Source organism: Catharus ustulatus, chromosome 15 (assembly GCF_009819885.2).
Source record: "Catharus ustulatus isolate bCatUst1 chromosome 15, bCatUst1.pri.v2, whole genome shotgun sequence".
Taxonomy (NCBI): domain Eukaryota; kingdom Metazoa; phylum Chordata; class Aves; order Passeriformes; family Turdidae; genus Catharus; species Catharus ustulatus.
Window position 1 is genome coordinate 13,080,848 of NC_046235.1, and position 22,079 is coordinate 13,102,926.

General features: G+C 44.9%; 1 long non-coding RNA gene across 2 annotated transcripts in view; it reads left to right on the forward strand.

The window, feature by feature from the left end:
• Nucleotides 1–22,079, forward strand: part of LOC117003344 — a 134,306-nt gene that overhangs the window by 24,743 nt on the left and 87,484 nt on the right. The window contains exons 1-2 of one of the 2 annotated variants that reach the window (XR_004419496.1): nt 4,362–4,520; nt 7,203–7,362. This is a non-coding gene — a long non-coding RNA (uncharacterized LOC117003344). Of the gene's footprint in view, nt 1–4,361; nt 4,521–7,202; nt 7,363–22,079 lie in introns of those variants that run through there. The other variant, XR_004419497.1, reaches the window with a different exon arrangement.

Consider the following 22,079-nt stretch of genomic DNA (forward strand, 5'->3'; position numbering starts at 1 on the left):
GTTTGTTTGGTATTTCAGAGGCAGTGAACATGAGTGGTTAGATCAGCTGATAGTGGATCAGAAATCACGACATGTTGTGTAGCTTTTATCAAGTCTTTTAAGTATTCTTTTCCCTTATTAACCCCTTCTGGTAGGATGTTATTTATACTTAACTTTAAAATGGGAATAAATCCTCACAAATGACAAATTCACCAAAGAGCAGTAAAAGATAATAAGTAATTTAAAGCACCAAAAGAAAAGGGGATAAATGGGATTTTTTCATGGACAGGTGCTGTTAAACCACTGCTCCAACATCTTGTTCAAATCCACCCCAAGGATGGAGAATTCTCTCTGGGGTTACCTGGGGACACCCAGACCAGACAAATGTCTCCTCTTAGGAGGAAAAGTGTCCTCTACCAAGTTGGATAAAAGGGCATTTTGGGACAATGTGTGTACTGGCATTTTCCACAGTGTGCTTGCTTGCATATAGCTAGAAGAGATCAACACCAGGCCAGTAATTTATTTTTCCTCTGTTGCAAAAAGCACCTAAAAAACAAAATATTTGTGCCGGTTGTCTGTTTGTTTTTTTTTGGGGGGGGATTTAAAAATAATATGAATTGTCAGAATTAGATTCTGGTGAAATATTCTGCAAAATTTTGAGCATAATAAATATAAATAATAAATACATAACTATAAATAAATAAATGCTACTTTAACAGAGATTGTTTTCAGAAATAAGATGTATGAAACACAGCATAATAGCAATCATAATTCAAAACCAGAACTTTGAAAATTGTTTTGTTCAAACTCTATGGAAATCCTAATGAAAAGAAAAACCCAGAAATTTTCTTTCCCAGAAGAAAATTGCCACCTTTTATCAGGAAACATTTTACCTATTCTGATGAATACATGTATGTTTATAATTCAGCAATTATTTAGGCATATGTTGCTTTCTGTATTTTAATGACCAATTGATACTTAACTACCTCGTGATTACTAATGCATTTAATTAAAGCTTGCTGTTCCTTCCTTACCAGAACAAAGGAATCCTGGATACAACAACAAAGCCATTTCATCTCCTTGTAGCAGGACTGAGGCTGCTTCTGCTGTACATTGAAAATCAGGTTTATTCAGAGCTCCTGTGTGAAAGGAAACACAGAATAAATATTTCTTGAGTTTAAAAAAAATAATTTAGGAAAGTTCTGTTGCTGCCATCAGCACTCAGGGGGCCTGGTTTGTGTCTCTCACTGAGCTCATGCCATGATTTCATGATTTTGGGGGGCTCTCTCTGCTGTGTCCTGTCTGATGTGCTTTGGGTGCATTTGGATGGGGAAGGGTTGGACAAAATTTTAGTCAAAATGGTGTGGCTTATAATCGTGAAATTACTGTACTGTCCTGGAGAAGGTTTGCTTGCCTTGAGAACCAGAGGACAGTAACTAACAGCAAACTTCCAAAACAAAATAGGAAAAAGAGCTATTGGATCAATAGACTCCTTCCACTGTGGGAAAGCCCTGGCTTCTTCATTTCTTTTAGGATTGGTAGGAAATCAGACCCTGAAGTAGCTAAGCCTGCTGGAAATTTGAGCCAGGTTCCTGTGCCCCTGAAAAGTGAAAAATCTCTGTCTCAGCTGGGAATGTGCTGCTGGCCCCCCTCAGCACCTCCCTTCTGTGCTGCTGGGAGGAATTCTGCTCTGTCTGCAGCCTCTGCGTTTAGGAAATGAGCACTAAAGGTCAGAATAAAACCCAAGGCACAGCAACAATTCCTCCACCTCTTTCCCTCATTCCTGAGGGAAACCTTTATTCTAGGAAATTCAATAGAAATATGACAAATACAACAGAAATATAGCAAATAAGAGTGCTGTGAGTCCTTTCCTCTCCCACACTGCTGCTTCACTAGAAAACTCTGTACCTCCACCTGATGGAAAATCTTATCTGACCTGACAGCAGCTGATTTATTTACCAGCTACAAAAGCAACATCAACAATTCTGCTGTTGGGGAGGAGCAGATGCTGTACTAGGAAGGTGAGAACCTAGAAAGGGATATTTCTGCACAGAGAATTCTGATTGATATTTGATTTTTGGAAAGGAGCAGGAGTGTAAGAATGTACTTTCATAGGTGCAGAGGAAGGTCCTGGGAGCAGGCTCTTGGATTTGTGTGACTCTTGAAGTGCTTTCAAATGTCAATTTTCTGCACAGTGGTGCTGGGGAATTGTCCCTACTCAAAGGTGTGTACCAGAACCGCAGAGTGTTTGTTTTGGACAGGATGTTCTTATTTACTGCTGCTTGTAAAGCCTCTGGCCCAGTGGGATTCCCTGGAGATGCTATCACTGTAAATATTCCTGCTGTTCTGCATGCCTGCACTTGGGGTGGGGGAGAAATCAATCAGAGTATCATAAAACCCATGGGTGGAGATCTTCAGAGCTGCCAGTTCCCCAGGGCATCCAAACCCCCAGGCAGCTTTGGTGATCTCAGCTTGTAATTATTATCAGTAAACATCTCTGTTGGGAGCAGGTGAGAGTGGCTAGCAGGAACTGGCTGAAATCCAAGCAATTTATATGCACCTTATTATCATAGTAGCTGTGTCAGGGAATAGATGGGGGGTTTTCTTGCTGCATTTCACCTCTTGGGTGACTGAGACACAGAAAAGCCCAGAGTCTAACCAGAAATCTCTGTCCATTTGGAAATTTGATAGAAATGTTCTATATTCCAGGCCAGTGCCCTGATGTGCATCTTTCCTCCCTTGTTATCATGCATTAAGGGAGAGATGGATGATTTCAGTATGTCGTTTTCATAGGGAGTGTTGGCATTTCATTATTTTCTCCTGTATTCCTATGAAATAATTTCTGAAATTCTTTCTTGTAGTAAATAAGGCACTTTGGAGTTTCAATTTTTTTTTAAACAAAGTTTTCTTACTGTTTCTATATTAATCCATGCTATTTCAAATTCTGAATTTGTTTCATTGTAATTTTTGATTTATAATAAACCAATATTTTAATCCAAACTCATGCTTTGTCCCAAATCATCATCTTCAACAAAAATTTTATTTGTGATTGATTTCACTACATATCCATGTCAAAACAGAAAAGCAGAATATCAGTGAACTGTCAGCATTCCAAGATGAAATCAAAAGAAAAAAAATCCAGAAGTATAAATTCCCAAAATATCCAGTGTTTTTAAAAAAATAAATTGATATAATATTACTGAAACATAGAAATCAGTTTTGTACCAATAGCTATCTCACAGTGAATCTGCTGAGATGAAAAGATTGCAGCCAATGTTGTCTGAGACCAACTGAACTCTCACAAAGATATAAAAAAGTAGCAGTAATATTTTCACAGCCATAGCCAGAAATTCTCCTACAAAGCCACTGCTATGCAAAAGTTTTAAATAGGAGCAAGGATGTATTTAGCACTTGTCTTTACCTTGTTCTGCCATCCTCTCTCACCTTGTAAACCACCTCCACGGAACCTCATCCCTTCTGGTTCTGCAGCAGTGAACCTGATAGGAAAACAGAGTGAAAATTAATTTAATGTGGATGGGTAATTGTGTCCCACCTCGATTCCCCTGCTGTTTGCAGCTCTGTGGTACCGAGTGCCTTCCAGGAGTGCAGAGAACAGTGCAGCTCACAGCTGGCACGGGTTTGTTCTCTCATCCCTCCTCGGGGGAAATCACTTCCAGTTGAGTGATTTGGGAGGAATTCTTTCTAAATATGTGCACATGGGATGCTAAATATTTGCTAGGAAAAGGCCAGGCTAAATGAATTCCTGCTGGAGTGGAGGAAAATGGAGTTTGTGAGGATTATTCTGTCTCAGGAGTTGATACTGTAGTAATTAGTTGTTGCCTGCACAGAGATGTGGGGCAGCTGCCACAGATGCAGCATTCCTTTTGGGAGGCTGGCAGGGAACAGGGGTGTGTGCCAGTGAACCTGGAGGTGGGGACTCAGAGAGAGGAGAATATACAATAATGTGCAGTAATTTCATGACCATAATGCGCACCGGACTATAAGGCGCACTTCTGGGTTCAGGCCGAAATTTTAGTCAAAAGGGTGCATTATAGTAGTGAAATTACTGTAAATGAAAATATTTGCTCCTTACTCTGCTTAAGCAGAGCTCCAAAGCAGTGTCCTGGCTGGGAGGCAAACACCACTTGTGCAGTCTCACACAGGAAAGTCGGGATCCAGGTAATCGTGTTCTCAGAACTGTTCCCAAGTTACCCAACATGTAAAGTAGGAACAGGACATGTTCCTCCTGAAACACTGAGCCTCCAGAGCGTTCCAGGCTAGAGAACACCTTGTATTTATTGCCCTGTGCAGTTTTTGTGTGTTCCCATATGCAGAGCTTTGTCCCTGACAACTGCTGGCATTTCTCTCCCTTTCAGTGCTCCCCTGAGGGACTCCTGGTTGTGCTCTGTGCATCACATCTCTGCCCCCCTGATTCTGCACTGCTCCAGAGGCACAGCCTCCCTGGGAGGGGTTTTCCTGCCTCCTCACCACGTTTTCTGCAGAGGAAGGAAGGGAGTGGAAGGGAACACCAAGATAAGATGGTGAGCATTGCACTGCTCTCTGCCTCAGCACCCCTAGCAATAACAATATGTAAAATTTCTTCTCCAATAAACTTTGAGATTCAATTTGTGACTGTTCATAAGGTCAGAAGCTACTATAGAAATGGATTTTTTGAGTGTTCTGTTAATTAGTAGCTTTAAGAATTACCACAGCTCTGAGCTGAGTTTTGCTGCACATCAATGTTTGTCCCTCATTTCCTAGAGCAATTTGTTTTTCCTGTGAATAAAACATTTACAGGCACTTTAAGCCCTATTTTCTTATACCAGTGTTTTTGTTTAGGGTACAAAACAGATTGGGGTTGCAATTTCTACTGGCTTTTAAATAACCTCATAGAGAGTTGAACATCTTAACAATACAAGTTCTTCCCTAGGAAGCTTGTACCTGGACAGTGTGTCCTGTAATGGGACAAATAATTAAATTCAGCAAGTTTGGATGAAAAATGTAATAAAATGAAGGTGATTTCTTCTTTCTGTACCTTTCCTGCCTTTCCTTGCCCAACACCTGCTCGTTGCTGTTGTGCTGAGCCCCTGCTTGGCTCTTTGTGCTCTCCTGCCCCTGGTCCAGAGCATAACTCTTGCTTCCCAGGAGGACTTCAGGCTCAGGACAAAGCTGTGCTGGAGAGGATTGCTGAAACAAACCCTCTGGTGCCTTTTTGTGGGGGAATGAGAGGTCTCTGGGAGCTCTTGGGAAGGGGTGAATATCATGAAGGATTGGCACCTTCACGTGCTGCTTTCTGTGAATCACTGGACACCCAGTTATAAAGTGAGCTTGGTTTCTGAGGGTTTTGCCCTAAACCAGGCTCTGTTCCCAGCAGTGCAGAAGCCGTGGCTGTGTGCAGGGCTCTGGCTGAGGCTGTTTTTGGGAAGGCTGAGTGGTTTCAAGACGTGGTGTGGGGGAACTGCTACTCCCTTTCCTTTGCTCTGTGGCTTTCATGCATTCACATGGACAACTCTGTTCTCTAACCAGCTTTCCCAAAAATTGGAAATGAACTAGAGGGGAGATTAAAACTAGCAGCTTACCCTCAAATGCCCTGTGAATATGACACTTTTTTTTTTTTTTAAATAAAAGCCCTTCTAGATGTAAGGAACAATAATCTATCTTTCTCCAGGCTATTGACTTTCCTACAGAGAACAATGCAAAGCAGTGTCCTTCCTGCAGCAATCACAGAGGCTGTCAAACACCACCTCCTGGGAGGACCTTGTTCTCATCTAAGCACGATGCTTTTCTGACTAATTTAAATTTATCCTTATTCAGCTTCACTGCTGTCAGGGCTGCTCCCCAAAATAGAACCTTCCTATAGGTGAAAGTCTCTAAATGCTGATCTGGAAGGAGGCAAACTTATGCCAGATTTTTAAAGTTTTATGTTTAAAATTCCACTTTAAAAATTAATATAACTTAGTTTTAAGATGGTATTTTATATGAAGTGGCTCTTAGGCAAGGAATTTATTTTTTGCTTATGTTATTCCCCCTCCTATATTATCCTTTGCAATGTGCAGGATAACATTAACTTTGCTTTGTGGATATCTTCAGAGCTGAGGTCATGGTAGCCTCTCTGTGAGGGATCTAAAGGTAATTTTTGATGTTTAATGTTATTAATTTCTTCTTTTCAATGTTTTTGTAAAGGATAGTTTCACAGTTTTCTGATATTTTTTTTGTAGAACCCTTTCCTTTGATTTGCCCCTGTGTTAGAAAACAGGGTTTTACAGGTTTGGTTCTAAACATTTCTCTGCTTTTATTGACACTGAAGTCAATAAAAAACCTCAGTGTTAGGAAAAGAGATATTCTTTTCCTTGTACAACAACAGTGGAATCATGAGAGAATTCTGGTGACCTCTCTGAGCCCCGCTTAAGCCCAGGGCTTTCCCAGCCCTGTCCTTGCAGTTTGTTCCCCTTTCCAGCTGCTGACACCATCTGCAGCTGCTGGAGAGCTGAGTGTGAAGTCAAAGGAAAAGAACACAACTTGACTCCGTGGCTTTTCCTTCCTGGAACAAGGGAGGAGTGTGGAAGGCAGAAGAAGCAATGATGGCTGCAAGGCTGAGTGGTTTTTGCAAAGGATTCTGTGAGACATCAGTTGCTCTGAAAAAGCTGAGAACAATTCTGCTGTAAAACTCAATTCTGATCACTACCATGAAAAATTGTGATGTGCTGTGATAAAAATTGTCATGTTGATTTCTTGGCAAGCTTGGCTAGTCCTGCACCGTTGTCTGTCCAGTCTCTGTTGGCTTTGGATTTTTTGCATCATCCTTCCCATGTTAATAAATGAACTGTAATAGTCATTAAAATTTTCTGAAGCAAATCTGGGATTAGCCTAGTTCAGGGAGCATCTGGATCAGTGGTGCTGTGCCCTGTACAGTGAGAAAAGGCCAGGAACAGTTTTTGTGATGCAGTGGCTGTCCTAGGAAGTGGTGTAGTCACCATCCTTGGAGGTGTTTAAAAGACATGCAGATGTGATGCTTAGGGAGATGTTTTAGTGGCAGACTTGACACTACTGGGTTAACAGTTGGACTTGAGGATATTTAAGATCTTTTCCAGCCTGGACAGTTCTACAATTCTAAACTGGTGTTCAGGGCTTGGTTTAAAACCCTGACTAAGCTTAAAATATGTGTGTCCAGTTCCTATCTGCTGAGGTTATTTAAATGAAAATGTCCTCCTCTTGCTTTCCAGGCCCTCTAGCCATCTTCTCTTACTGATGCTCTTGACCTGAGTTCCTTGGGTGCTCCTCTGCAATCTACCAAGGTGCAAAATTTGCAAAATTTGCAAAATTATCTACTGCCTCCAATCCCAGCCTTCTCCCATCCTTGGGTTCTCCCTCCAGCTCTGTCTGGTAAGTCTCCTGCCTTTCACATTCAAATAGTTCTTTAAAAAGTCATAGTAGTGGATAGGTAGATCTCAGAGAAATCCACTTTGGGAGCAGTAAAACAAGGTTTTTGCACATTCAGCAATTTCTTCATTGAATTGAAGGGAAAGAAATAAAATACAAGAATTTTTAGCTTCTTGTCTGTAAAGTTTGGAACAAGCTGAGATGCCTAACTTCAGTGTGGACATAAAGCTCTAAAGAACTTGATAAAAATCATTAGTGACATGACTTGGTTTGTGTGAAAGGCCAAAGAGAACTTGGCATGTGCTTGGAAATCACCTCAGGTGTCCTGGCCAAGCTGCAGTGGGCACTGCCCTGCCACAGCACCTGGAGGATGCTGGGGGTCAGTGCTGGCTGAAACCCTGGTTCCTTCCCTGCCTTTTGTTTTTCAAAAGGGTCATCCAGCAGAGAGAACACAGGCTTTGGGCTTCAGACAATTTCTTTTTAATGGTGGGTGTGCAGATACTGAGCTGCTGCATGAGGAGGGTGTGATGTGCTGGCTGTCAGGTCTGTGTTTGCTTCCAGCACTTTCCCTGTGTGTGTGATACCCAAAGCTATAGAAACCTGCCAGTGTGAATTGTCTGGGCAGCTGCTCATGGAACTGCAATAACTTCATATAAACTTGTCTCAGATGTGCCAAACTGTCAGCACTAAAGAACACTCTGGGCCAGCTCTTGGAGGGTCCAACAATATCTTAGGCAGTGCCTGAGAAGTTTTGCCCTGATGATTTCTGAAGGTGAGAGTTTTGATTCTCAGCAACATCTGGATCTCTCTTACATCCAACTGATGTGGGAAACTTATTAACCTTTGCTGAGCAGAGTTTGCTTTTTAAAAAATGAATCAAAAGAACATGTTTTGATACATTAAAAAATGCATGTCATAAAACTGCTGTTTCTGTGCCTGCTGAAGCCAAGAACTGCTCAGGCGTGAGAGAGAGCAAGAGAAAAAAGCCAATAAAAACTATCCAAGCCTAACAGAAATATTAGGAAAGGAGATGAAAGACAACCACCTGGGATGCCCATGAAACAACTGATTTTAATCCCCTGCTGGTGCTACATGTTTCCTTAGAAAGGGAATTTATAGATGAAGGAAAGATTGCATGGATAATGTGCTTGGTCAGTGCTTGTAACCCTCAGCCTGGGGCCAAAAAATTCTGAAAGGCAAAGAATTTTTATTTTTTTTTGTAGATATCAGGAATTCTGTTTCTTGTGTGTTCTCTGCAGATCTGATAGTTCTTTAGGGAAGGACTGTTGGCCTCCAGTCACAGAGAAAGGAGGCAGCAAACATGCACAGGGAAGAAGTGCTGTGGACTTAGGAGCTGCTCAGTCCTTGGTAAAAATGTAACTGAAAGAAATCTATAACTGATTGGAGAGACTGGGAAGCTCGGAAATGATAGCATCACCTTCATACTGCTGGGATAAAGCTTGCAATACAGTGGGCTTGTGAAAACCTTCAGGATTTATCCTTATGCAGCAGTATGAGTTTGGACAGTGGCCAGGATGCCATCTGCAAGTGTCCAACAAAAATCCAAAACACTTTAGAGAATAGATATTGCCATCCCTCCACTCCCCAACAGCAGTTCCAGCCAAGTGGGAATGGAGGAATTTTATAAGATTAGTGGGCTACAGGCTACAAGCAGAGAGCTAACCTTGTCTGCCTCTAAAGCCAGGGGTATAATCTCTAAATTAAATTTACATGATTTATCACATCCAGGAAGATTGGTGAAACAACCAGAAAAAGTAGAGGAGAGGGGAAGAGATGATGGGCATTGGACTGGAAGGGTTTTGTCTTGTCAGTGGTAAAATGCACAACTCAAACCACTGAAATGGGATTAGCAGTGGGTCCCCAAACCAAATTGTACTGAAACACAGAGGTGCTTAATGTATTGTTTGTAAAATGCAATGTCTCAGAACAGAGACCCATCTGTTGTCACGGAGGAATCAGATGGAAAGTGCATTAAAAGTTGGAATTAATCCCCACTGGGAGATCTGCACTGAGTCATGGTGATATATGGGATCTGTGCAAAGGGAAGAGACAATATTGTCCCTATGATTTATGCATTGCACAGTCACTGCCACTTTGTACAGCATTCCTGCTCTGCTGGCTGCAGACAGAGCAGAGAGGGTCCCCCTGGCTCCTTTGCAGACTCATTGTGCTGGGGGTTTAGGACAGCTCTGTTAGGATGGACAAATGTGTTTGAAAAGCAAGGAGAAACTCACACAAAATGCAAAGGCCAACAGAAGCTGGCCCAGAGGAAGAAATGGCAGATTTTATTATTTTATTAACTTGGTGCCTTAATGTAGAGTCAAATCATAGAAGGATGATTTGTTTAAGCATCTCAAGTATGTTCCTTCTTCACAGCGAGCTTTCATGGCGTCCAATAAAGGCACTGCACAAATGTAAATCTGTGGAGAACAAACTGGGAATTAGGGCTGTGCAGACCAGGCTGCCTTTGGAAGAGTGTGGGTCTGCAACCAGGCTCAGCCCATGGGTCAAGACCAGCTAAACCATGTTTGTCTATATAGGTAAAATTAGAATTGGACTCAGGACAACTGCAGCTGCTGAGCTTGTGGTGCTCTGAATAAAACTCACCCTGCCTTTCCTTCTGTGATCCCCTACTCCAGCACTCCCCATGCTGCTCACTCTACAGGCAGCTGCTTTTCATCCAGCCAAGTGCTCTGATTTTACTTTGCTGCTTCTTAAATCACAGCTACAACTAGGACAGGTATAAAGCCACATCTTGGAAACCTCCCTTACACACCTTGCAAAGGGACTGATTAAAGCTTTCTTGTTATCCCTGGGAAATCTGGGCACCTCCTAAGGAAGAGCTATGAAATTGTTTCCCTTGTTAACTGCTGGGATCTTCTTGGAAATCCTACCATATTTCATTTTTATTACCTGTTACCAGAACTATCCAGGTGGCATATTGAAGAACACTTGTCAAAAAAATGTAGCATTCTTCTTTTAGTAGGAATAAATGAAATTTATCTCATAACCCAATCTCCTTCTAAAATAACTATGGATCCAGGCAAAAAGGAATCGAAGATAATATATTTTCTTCTTTTATTGCATTAGCATTCATCATCTTTCCTTGTATTTTTCCATATTTAAAAATTTTTTTTTTAATAAATACCACCCCCCCCCCTCCCCTCCCGGGTATTTAAATGCTAGTAAGGACCATTTTGTTTTGTTTTTGCTGAGTTTTGCTGGTTAGCTGAAGCTGGCACATGGCCAGACTCACATCCCCATAGTCTCTGTTAAAACTTGGTGGGGTGCCACTCCAAGGAGACACCTCATTAAACTCATGTTGGCAAATGTTTGTCACCTTCTCAGGAGCTCTGCAGTGATTAAGGTTGGGATTTTTCTCACCTTATCTCTGAGCCAGTTCCTGGATCCATGCTAGCAGTCATTTTCACTGGCAGCCAGGATTACTTGCCCTCTAAAATGTCTTTCTCTGCTGTTGAGGGAGCCTGGATGACAGGCCCAGGCTACACACTTCACTTTTGGATGCTTAAAATGAGATGAATTCCATCCTCCAATTCCTTCAAAACTATTTACTTGATTTTTCTTCCCTGCTGCCTCTGGCAAGAGAATGTCTCAGCTCAGTTCTTCCCTGCACGAAGAGATCCTCGCTCCATCGCTCCAAGGCTTGACCTTTCCCGAGCTCCTTCTTTTACCCACCTGCCTCCCACTTTGACACAGCCCTGAACAGTTTCATACCATGCCATGAATTCTCTTTGGAGTTAAGTTTTCTCTTGGTCACCTCTGAGTCTCCCAATGAACACAGGCATGTTTGCCCAGTGCCTCTGTGTGAGGTGCCAAGCTGCTGAATCAGTCTTGTATTGCCTGAGCTCCTTCCTCACAGCAACATCTTCTGGGCCAAGCCCTGCCTTGCTTGGAATGTGGCAGTGGGGGAGAGGAAGGACACAAGGAAATTGTTTTTCCTTGGCAGAGGCTCTAGTGCTGGAAGAGCCCTGGTGCAGCTGAACGTCTCTAGAGTTGAGGAGGTTGCTGAAGGCAGTACAGGAGCTCCATGAAGGGCTTTGTGCCAAGATTTACATGTTTTGGGCAAAATGGAATAGATTCATTGTGCTCTGGCTTTGCCTTTTTTGTTTGTTTGTTTTGTTTTGTTTGTTTGTTTGTTTTTCATTGCTTATTGTGGTTTTCCCCCAAAATAAACATTTGGGACCTTCAGGCACACTGGAAAAAAGGTTGGAGGTTTGGTGAGCAGCTTCCAGGCCACATATATATTCTCCTTTTTTTATCTCTTTTCCTATCTAGTTACCATGAAATTCCCTTTTCTATGATCTGGGTTGTTCCTTTAGCTTGGGCACCAGAATACCGTGGAGGGAAGGACAAAAGCAGAGCATGGCATTACCTAAATGGCACAGCTGTGATATGTGCTGTACTTGGGACTGGTTTTGTGTAAATCACTTACCCAGCACTGTGTATTGCACAAAGTGGAGCATCTTGATCACAATCTCAGTTCACTGCTCGCTGAAATCTAATCCTGGGCTTGATGTGCTCTCAGGAGCTTTTAGCTTAGGTACACACAAAGCCTTGGGACAGCAGGAAGGCTGATATGAGAGGGAATTGGGTTTTTGAGGAAAAAGACTGATGAAGAAATGGGAGGGAATTGAAGCTGTTTGACATTCTGGGCTTGCTCAGATACACAGAGAGAAATCAGTCTCCCCTCTGGTGAGGGATGGGGAGCCCCACCCTGCCCCACTCCAGCTCGTCCCTGCACTGTCCCAGCTGCTCCTGAGAGCACCAGGCTGAGCCTTGCAGCGCATCCTTGGCTCTGCCTCTGCTGCTGGAGCCATCACAGCTTGTGTCTGCCAGAGCTGGGTGATCTTGCTGTGAGAGGGGAAAAATATCCACTGTAAACCTCAAACAGAACATCACTGATCTGGAAGAACAGCTCCCAGGAGCCAGGAAAATGAATGATTTATCAAAGGTAGTTTTGACCCTTGCCAGGGTCATATTAAACACCTTCTTTCTTTCTGGCTGGCTGGACAGACTGGGCATGTTGATGTATTTTTTTCCCATCTTATTCTCCATTATCTGAGCCACAGTGAGAGAGTTTCAGTCTCTGAAAATGTGTTGGGCTAAGCTGAAAGGAAATGTGCAGAAATATGGTGTCCTCTGTTGTTGCAGGGGGGCCAAGTGATTAGTGACAATTTTAGTGGGAATTATTTATGTCTCAGTCTGATATGGAGAATCTGCTCTGGTCCCTCACATGCAATGGAGCTGCATGTAGACAAGTTTTGGTTAATTCCATAAAAAATATGATTGTCTTTAGTTGGGGGGTGCACTGGGTGATGTTCCCCAGGGACAGGAGGGGTTCCCCAGTCCTTGGAAACTTCACATCCAAAGCTGGTATCTCCCACCCCAAGCTCAGCCCATCAAATTTTGATTCCAGAGCATCTATGTTACCCTCCAGACAACCTCCCAGTTCAGTCTGGAGAGCAGACAGGCACCTGCACAGGGCTGAGACCTCAGATTTAAAAGATGTGTATGTGACACTGGGAACATGATTAGGGGTGGGCTTATCAGTGCTAGAGCAATGGTTGGACTCATGAACTTGAAGATTTTTCCAGCCCAAGTGATTCAATGATTCTGAATGAATCTATAATTCTTTGTGGACTTCTCAGCCTTTTACTACCATGAGTGTGAAGGGGAACATTAGATTTCCCACCTGAAGAGGGAGGTGTCCCTTGTCCTGTGTTATCAGGGTGACAACACCCTTTGTACCATAACGTTTCTAACTTCACAGTGGGGAAGTAAGAAAACACTACATTTTGTCTAAAGAAAAACCTTTGAATCGACCACATATTTGTGAGAAACAAAACTTGTGAAGTGTCTGGAATGTGGCTGCTTTATGACTGCTTTGTGGGTGTAATTTTCTCTGCTTCCTGGTCCTTTATTTGCTTTGGGAGAATACCACTGTGAGTGTTCCAGTGTGACATTTGCAGTTTCCCTCATGCAAATTGGCCCAGCAGCAGCCCAGGGACAGCAGACCATGAACTTATAAGGGCTGGCAGGGAGAGTGTACAGGGAGGTCAATATGGGGGTGTGATTTCTCCTCCCTGCAGAAGGGGAGCAGGATCAGTGGCTGTGGAAGGATGCTCTGGAGATCTGATACAGAATTATTTGTGTTTTGTTTCTGCTGCCCCTTTTTCCAGCTAAATCAAACTGGTATTTTGGGGCCACACAGCTTAGTTTCAAGCCTTGAGGCATTTTTCTTTCTGAGTGATGCTATTTAGTTTATTGGGGGTTTTTTTGTCTGTGTGGTTATTTTTAAGAAAAGTGGTGAGGATATCGTTCCTGTGTTCTGTCTCCGTAGAGCCTTACACAACTTTGTAAATCACCTGATCCAGTTTTTTTTTTTTTCTTTTGAAAGTGGTAAGGAAAACACACTTTGGATCAGAATTTTAAGTTCTACCTAGGAAAAAAAGTACATTTTGGACCGAGGGAAAATCAAGTTCTGTAATTGGAATTGATTTTTAAGGTTCACCATGGAGTTTGCACTGCAGTGTAGACTTGAGAGCAAGGAAAGAAGATGCACAACAGGCACGATGAGACAGTGCTATCAGGCACTGGAGAACCTGGTGCTGCAGGGTAAGGTGAGATACTGCAATTCTCTGAAGAGGTGCAGGTGCTAACTCTAAAACCTTGGAGGAAGGTGCGCTATGCAGCAAGAGCTGGCACTGTTTTGTGTTTGGCTAGATGTGGCACTGATTTATCTCAGGAAGGAGTTTCATGCAGCGGGGCGCTGTAGGGAGATGCTTGCTTGTGATTTACTCGCTGTGCCAAACTCACTTTGAGTTTTATTTTTAAAAAGCCTGTACAGTCTCTTTTTCCTGCCTCCCTCTCCTGTGCTGAGCAGCACTAAATGCTGTTTGCCACTGAGGAAGTTTAAACTAATTTTTCCAAAGTGCTGACGAAGCAGGACACTTTTATTGCTGTCATAACAGCGCTCAGGCTCTCTTCCTTGATTGCGTTTGTAAAACACCGACCGTAATCAGCTGGGGCAGGCGGCAGCCCCTGGGTGCCAGAGCCCATCTGCTGCGTGTCCTGCTGGCCAAAATGACTTCATTACCGTGACTTCATCACAGGCAGCATGGGACAGCAGGGGCTGGCAGGAGAGCTCAGCCCTGCTCTACCTGCCCGCTCTGACCCGTGGTGCGTGCCAAGGCAATTGGCAGGTTCGGGTCCTCCCGCTGGGAAACTCTTTCATTGCCCAGCACGAGTCCTGCCAGGGGGAAATGTGTTCTTTGTGTGTCAGCACATCTGCACGCTGCTGTGGGACCCAGCTGGCAGAGAGCAAGGGAAGGAGAGGGGCAGGGCAGGCCGAGGCAAACAGGCAACTGGAGCCATCTTTGCCTGTCAAGCAAATGTTAAAAACCCTTCAACTAGCTGCCCTCAGTAGCACAACAATAAAAAGTTGGAAGTTTGGGGACCCCACTCCAGACCCAGTAATATCCTGTGTCTGTTTGTGATCCATGTCAAGCTGTGCCAGGACAGGTTCAGGTTGAACATCAGGAAGATTTTCAGCACTGAAATGGTGGCTGAGCATTGGAATGGGCAGTCCAGGGAGGTGGTGGAGCCACCATCCCTGGAAGTGCTCAGGAAATGACTGGATGTGGCACTGAGGGTTCTGGTTTAGGAGCATGGGAGGGTTTGGTCAAAGGTTGGACTCAATGAACTTGGAGTTCTTTTTCATCCTTAATGATTTCATGTAGAGCAACATCCGTGTGCTGTCCAGCAGAGCCTGGGCACACATCTGGCACTGTGCAGCCCAGGGCTGGGGACAGTCCAAATCAGCCCTGTCTGTCTGTCTCTTCTGAAGAGGAGGCAATTCTCTAGTCAGGTTCGAATCTGTAGCATGTAGTGCACTGTCACAGACAAGAGAGTCTCTTCCCTTAGCTGAAAAGAGCACGAACCAAGTTCTCTTTGATCTCCTGATCAAATCTGCAAATTTCCCTCAGCTCCAACCTGGAGCACCTGCAAGTCAAAGCCAGCCTGCAGCTCTGTTCCTGTCCCCTGGGTTTGACCTGCAGTTACAATAGCACTCCTGACCTCTTTGGTAAAACATACAGTCTGTCCAACCACAAGCTCATCTCTTTCTCCCTCTTCCAGCCTGGCCTCCTCTCACCCTCTCATCCTGCCATTGCACCTACTGCAGTCAGAAAGCTCCTCTGGAAGCAGAGATCCTTCTGAGCAGGCTCTGGAGGGCTCCCCTCGGCTGCTGCAGCCTCTGTGCACATCCACAGTGGCAGCTTGGTCACCACAGCCGGGGGCCCTGCTATTCCAGTCCTGGCCTGGCTCTGGGGAGACTCTGGTGGCAAGGTTGTGCTGTGTTTCAGTAATAAAGATAAAAGGTTGGGTGTTCACAGAGCTGTGCATGCTCACAGCCGACTCAACAGTGGCTAATTGATTTTCCCAGTGTTGTGATCCTCTGGGGCAGCATTTTCTCCAACTTAAACCCTCTCCAAAGCTTTGTCCTGTGACAGACACTGACACAGGATGATAGCAGACATCTGTGTTTTCACCCCCTGCTTACAGCCCCTCTTTGCCTCTTCCTGGTCCAGATGAATATGGAAATAGACCCTGAATGAATGAAGAATAGACTCTACTAAGTCTTGTTGGGGTTTTTATGCGAAGTATCTCCTGCCTTACATTCTGCCTCTCCCTCCCAGTGTTTCTTGGTTAGGATGTTGTGCCTTCCAGTCATGTCTTGATGAGAATCAGGCTGGGCACTGAGTCCTGTTGGGGAATCAGATGCTGGGGGTAGCGATTGAAGATTTTTGGCAATTTCTTTCAAATATCTTGGCCACAGGAATAATTTAGAGCTAATGAAGTAGATGAAGAGGAAAGAGGAGGTCATCTTTCAGGCTGGAAAAGGCAGCTTGTGTCATTTACTCAATACTGGCTTTAAGACAATCTAGCTGTCCCAGAGCAGAAAACGTTATGGGTTTCTTCTCCCTTTTCTCTCTTTGATGTAGGCACTCACTTGTGCTGCAAGAGGTGTTGAGGCATATCTGGGCTGAGTAGGGCTCTGCTGGGGCTGAATAAGTGAGAAAAAAAAGAAAATCTTGGTGGCACAGACCATCTCTCTTTGCTATTAGATAAAGCTCATGACAGTAAAAACTGTGTGGATTTGCAGAGTCATGCAATATTTGTATAGGTGTGAGCTATCCCTGGCCTTTGTCTGGAGGAGATGGAACAGTGAATTGCATCTCTAAACTTCTTCCATCCTCCCCAGATCCCATGGTGTCAACCTTATTGGCTAAGGAAGCACAGAATCAATATTTTTGGCTTGTCAATATTCTTGTCCAGCGTTTTTTATCCTGCTCTCTCTCACTACACTCTTCACTGCAGCTGTTTTATTTTTGCTTCTCTTGATTTCCACCTCTACTCCTTTGTGGCATGACCTTTCCACATCTTTAAGTTCACGGTCTTCATTCTGTGTGTTTGATATAGTCTTAAGCAGTTTTGTAGTTTCTTTTCCTTCCTCAGTCCCTCTGGAATAGATATCACTCAGTCAGGTCATAATTTCTTCTCCTTCTATAGATTCCAGCTCCACTTCTCCACCCTGCTGTTGTAACTAAGGTCCCTCAGTCCCAGACTGACTCTGTGCATCCCTGTCACAAGCTCTGTGTGCCTTTGTAGTGATCCTTTGTTGGGCTGCTGTCAGCAGCTGAATGCATTTTCTGACATTCTCCCCCTCTCTCTGCTGTTGCTGAAGCTTTGTTGGTGAATTCAACCTCGCGCCCTGGAAGTCTGAGCAAGGTGAATGGGAGCTTTCTCATCCCTGTCTCAAAGCCCAGGGAAATGGTCTGGTGAGAAATGAGATATTTTCTCCAGTATCAATGCCACAATCCTGCTGCCAGTGGGATATTGCTTTGGGGGGAGGCAAGAGCCAGGGCAGGTGATATTTACTGCATTTTGGTTTGTGCCTTTGCCTCTTCTGACTCCAGGCATCACTGAGGAGAGTTTGGCCCTGCCATCTGTATTTCCTCCCTCAGGTATCAATACACATCAGTGAGGTCTCCCTGAGTTCTTTCTCCTGACTAAACCACCCCATCTCCCTCAGCATCCCCTAAAGATGTCCCCAGAGTCCCTTGGACACCTTCCTGCCCCTTTGCTGGACACCCTCCAACACTTCCACATCCTTCTTGCTCTGGGGAGCCCAGCAGTGACACAGGACTGCAGATGTGTGACACAGGACTGCAGATGTGTGACACAGGACTGCAGATGTGTGTCACCAGTGCTGGCTGGAAGGGAGTGACCACATCTGCCTCAGCTGCTGGCACTGCCCTGCTGGCACAGCCTGTGGTGCTGCTGGCTGCCTTGCCATGGGGGCACATTTGCTGGCTCACATTCAGCTTGTCCACCAGGACACCACTGCATGCTTCAGTGTCTTTCCATTTAATTTGTGTCATTAGTGTTTCTTCTGGCTGCTGGAGCCATTTCTGTTTGCATTAGAGTGTTTCCAGTTTTCAACTGAGTATTATCAGATAGCAATTTGATGTGAAATGGGCAAAAGCTGATTGAAGGGCCAAGGCAATTCTCTCTCTCATCATCTTCCAGAATAAGCACTGCTGTTGTAAGCTCCAAAAACACCTGTGAATGAAAGAATGTTCTTAAATTCTTGGATGACTTCCAGCATCTATCTGTGGGGAGGATAATCTTTCTGTGAAGAAAGGATGGAAGCCTGTATGTATACAAAGGTGACCTTAAACTGAGCTACCCTTCCACTCACATTTGTTAATAATCCATTGCATATGTTTCAGTGGCTTAAAGGACCACTGAGAATTTCTTCCTGGGAAAAAGGAGCCTTGCACAAGATGGTTTTTTAGACCCTAGAGACAAGCAAATCTTCCTCAAATATTTGAATCATTGATGGGTATTTGTTCCAAGCTTTAATCACTCCTGTCATACCATTCTCATTGCACCCAGGTGGCTGCTCCTTGTGGCAGGAGGGTGACACAGTGGCACTTTCACATCAGAATGGAGATGTCTCAGCACAGTGGGAATCCCCAGGGTTTACTTGAGAGTGATTCAGATCCTCCAAACAGTGATAGGATCACAGGAGAACTTGCTTCTGAAACAACTAAAAAGGGCTTCCCAAGGTCCTTCAGAGGACTGTTGATTCACATTTTCACATTGTACATGATAATCATTTCCCTGAGCAAAATTTTAGAGAATTGCAGCCTTTTCAGCAATCCCTTTCCTATCCTGTTGTCTTTGATAGCAGGCTGCTCAGCAGACACGGAAAAAAAACTGCCCATCTTTTTCCTCTGCCTGTGGCAATCCTCAGGTGCTCCCACATTCCCCTCTCCCAGCACCACCAGAAAAACCTGTGTTGCTTTCCCATGCAAAAAACTCCCAGCCATCAAGTGAGAAGTTTCTTTGCTGTGGAGGGGCAGCAGCAGGTGGATTACACCCTGAAATCCCCTGCCAGTTCTTGGAAAATAGGATTTAGATCTTTGTATAAAGGCAACTTTTATTAAGCAAACTGCTATCCAGTTGGGTCCCTGGAGTGCTCAGCTATGTGAATTTAGGAAGCTTTTAGCCAGGAAATTGGAGGGACACGGTGATCTGTCACAGGCTTAAAACCCTGCCAGTGCCCCCGGGGGTGATGCTGCTATACAGATGGAGGGAACAATCCATAAGTACTCCAAGCAATGAGGAGGGGGAGCATGGTGATATTATTTCCATTTAAAATCAAAAGGAAAGTCCTTAATTTATCATGAAGTACTTTTGGGTGGTCAACTAAGAGAACCTGAGGCCTATAAACGCTGCAGTTTTCTGTATTTACCCATATGATGGTTTTGTTTGACATGATTGCTTTCCAAAATATTGACAGTAACATGTGCTGGTAGGAAGGTTTAGGAAGGAACTGAGCACTTGTTTCTGAGGGCAGAGGTGAAGAAGGTTTGGCCATTACTTGGACAAAAAACTACATGTGCATGCCTCTGTATTGCATATTTTAGGAGAAACACCTGTGGCTGAGGTGCACATCACTGCTCAGATAGACCTCAAGAACACAAAAGGATCACAGAATTCACAGAATGACTGGGTTGGAAGAGACTTTCAAGATCATCAAGTCCAACCCATGCCCTAACACCTCAACTAAGCCATGGCACCAAGTGCCACATCCAATCTTTTTTTAAACACATCCAGGGATGGTCACTCCACCACCTCCCCAGGCAGACAATTCCAGTACTTGATTACTCTTTCAATAAAAACTTTTTCCTAATATCCAACCTGTATTTCCCTTGGCACAGCTTGGGGCTGTGTCCTCTGGTTCTGTCAGTGCTGCCTGGAGAAAGAGACCAAGCCCTACCTCACTACAACCAGCTTTCAGGAATTGTAGAGAGTGATAAGGTCACCTCTGAGTCTCCTTTTCTCCAGGCTGAACAACCCCAGCTCCCTCAGCCGTTCCTCACAGGGCTTGTGTTCCAAACCCCTCTGGATGTGCTCAAGAATCTCAAAGTCCTTCCTAAACTGAGGGCCCATAACTGGACACAGCACTCAAGGTGTGGCCTCACCAGTGCTGAGTGCAGGGCAAGAATGACCTCCCTGCTCCTGCTGGCCACACCATTCCTGATCCAGGCCAGGAGCCATTGGCCTTCTTGGCCACCAGGGCACACTGCTGGCTCATGTCCATCCTGCTGCTGACCAGCACCCCAGGTCCCTTCCTGCCTGGGCACTGTCCAGCCACACCATCCCCAGCCTACAACATTGTAGGGGGTTGTTGTGGCCAAAATGCAGGACTCAACCCTTGGACTTGTTAAACCTCATCCCATTGGACTCTGCCCATCCATCCAACCATTCCAGGTCTCTCTGCAGAGCCCTCCTACCTTCCAACAGATTGACACATGCTCCCAGCTTGGTGTCATCTGCAAATTTACTAATGAAGGACTCAATACCCTCATCCATGTCATCAATAAAAATATTGAACAGAGCAGGCCCCAGCACAGACCCCTGAGGGACACCCCTGGTGACTGATCCCCAGCTGGATGCAGAACCATTCACCAGCACTCTCTGGGCCCAGCCATCCACCCAGTTCTTAACCCAGCAAAGAGTGCTCCTCTGCAAGCTGTGGGCTGACAGCCTTTCCAGGGAATGCTGGGGGAGACCTTTGCGCTTAGTCTGGACTGATCATATTCCTAAGGGTAATGAAAAAGTCTGAATGCTGTCATCCTCTGCCAGCTGCCAATAGCTCCAGTGGCCCAGCCAGAGACCTGAAAACTCTGGGCTATGGCACCCTTGACACCTTTCATGGGATCATGTTTGCCTGTGCTGACATGATTATGGCATTTAGAGCTGCCAGATTGGCATGAATCTGATCAGAGCTCCTCCTTTATGGTTGTGCTTCTCTAATGGAGTTGGGAGATGTTTGCACTCAGTAGTAGCTGGAAATCTTGACTGTCATGGATAAAGTCACAGAGAGCTGAGACTGCTCCAGAGTTGGAGCCTGAGTCCAGACAAAAATCATCTGAGCTCAGAGAGGGTACCTCTAGTTGCAGGGGAAATTTTTTTAGATTTTTTGTTTTCCTCTTGTGGCATTTGGGCCTTTCTGTCCTTGTCCAGAGGGAAGGGTGCTCAGGAGGGATGGGTGATGTGCCTGCTTTGCTGCACAGTGTGTGGGGCTGGTGAGGGCTGGTGGACAGCACTGAGGCCACAGCAGCACTGCAGTCACCTCCCTCCTGATTAATGGGAGCAGACAGGGACCAAATGGGTCATAAATGTGCCCCTGAGCTGCAGGGGAGCTGCACCCTGTGATGGACCCTGAGGGGCTTGTCCTGACATCCCCTGGATGGGGGAGCCTGCTGGATGGCTGATGTGGGGTCAGGGAAAGGCTGAGACACACAAAATTGTCTCAGAAACGCCTCTGGGTCTCACAGCTCAGACACAGCCAGTGCCACCCCTGTCTGCTCTCATCCCTGTGAAGGGACAAGGCTCAGCAGAGCCACCTGGGCATGGCCTGAGTGTTTTCTGTGTGCCCTGCTGGGCCCTGCCTTGCTGAACTCTGCCTTGCTGGACCCTGCTGTGCAGCTCCCCACGGCTCCCCCAGGCCTCTGCTGCTTGCAAACAATAATTGCACATTATCCTCTCCCTGCAGAGCTGCAGCCAGTTTGGATATTGCCCTCAGTGTACGGAGAAGATGGGTAGAAGGTGATTTTTGAGTTAATGAGACCTTCCAAAAACAAAGCTTTCTTAGCAAAGATAATATTCCTTCTTTGTTTCCCCTCCCTGTCCCCCCAGTGCTCCCTTCTTCCCATTCCAGGTGTCCCTGCTTCTGGAAAGACATTTATCATTTCTCCATCTCTGATGGTAGATTCCCCCCCTCTTGCTCTCTCATTTTATCTTGCTCAAGGGGTCTGTGCTACCTTTTATTAGCTGACACTTCACTTCTGCAGATGGAAATGACACTAATGGAATGTGGCTGAGGCTTTATTACAGAAATGCTATTTGCCCTGCACAAGAAAACTTCCAAATAATCCCATAGGAAAGGAATAAACCTTGAAGGCAGCTGCAGGAGCTGCAGATGAAAAAGAAGACAGGAGAAGGGACTGATGAGTTAAGAAAGGAAAAAGAAATAGGGAAGGGGAATAAACAGGCTAGGGCATATTCTTTTGTGTCCAAAAAGAAAGCAAAGGTAGTTTAAC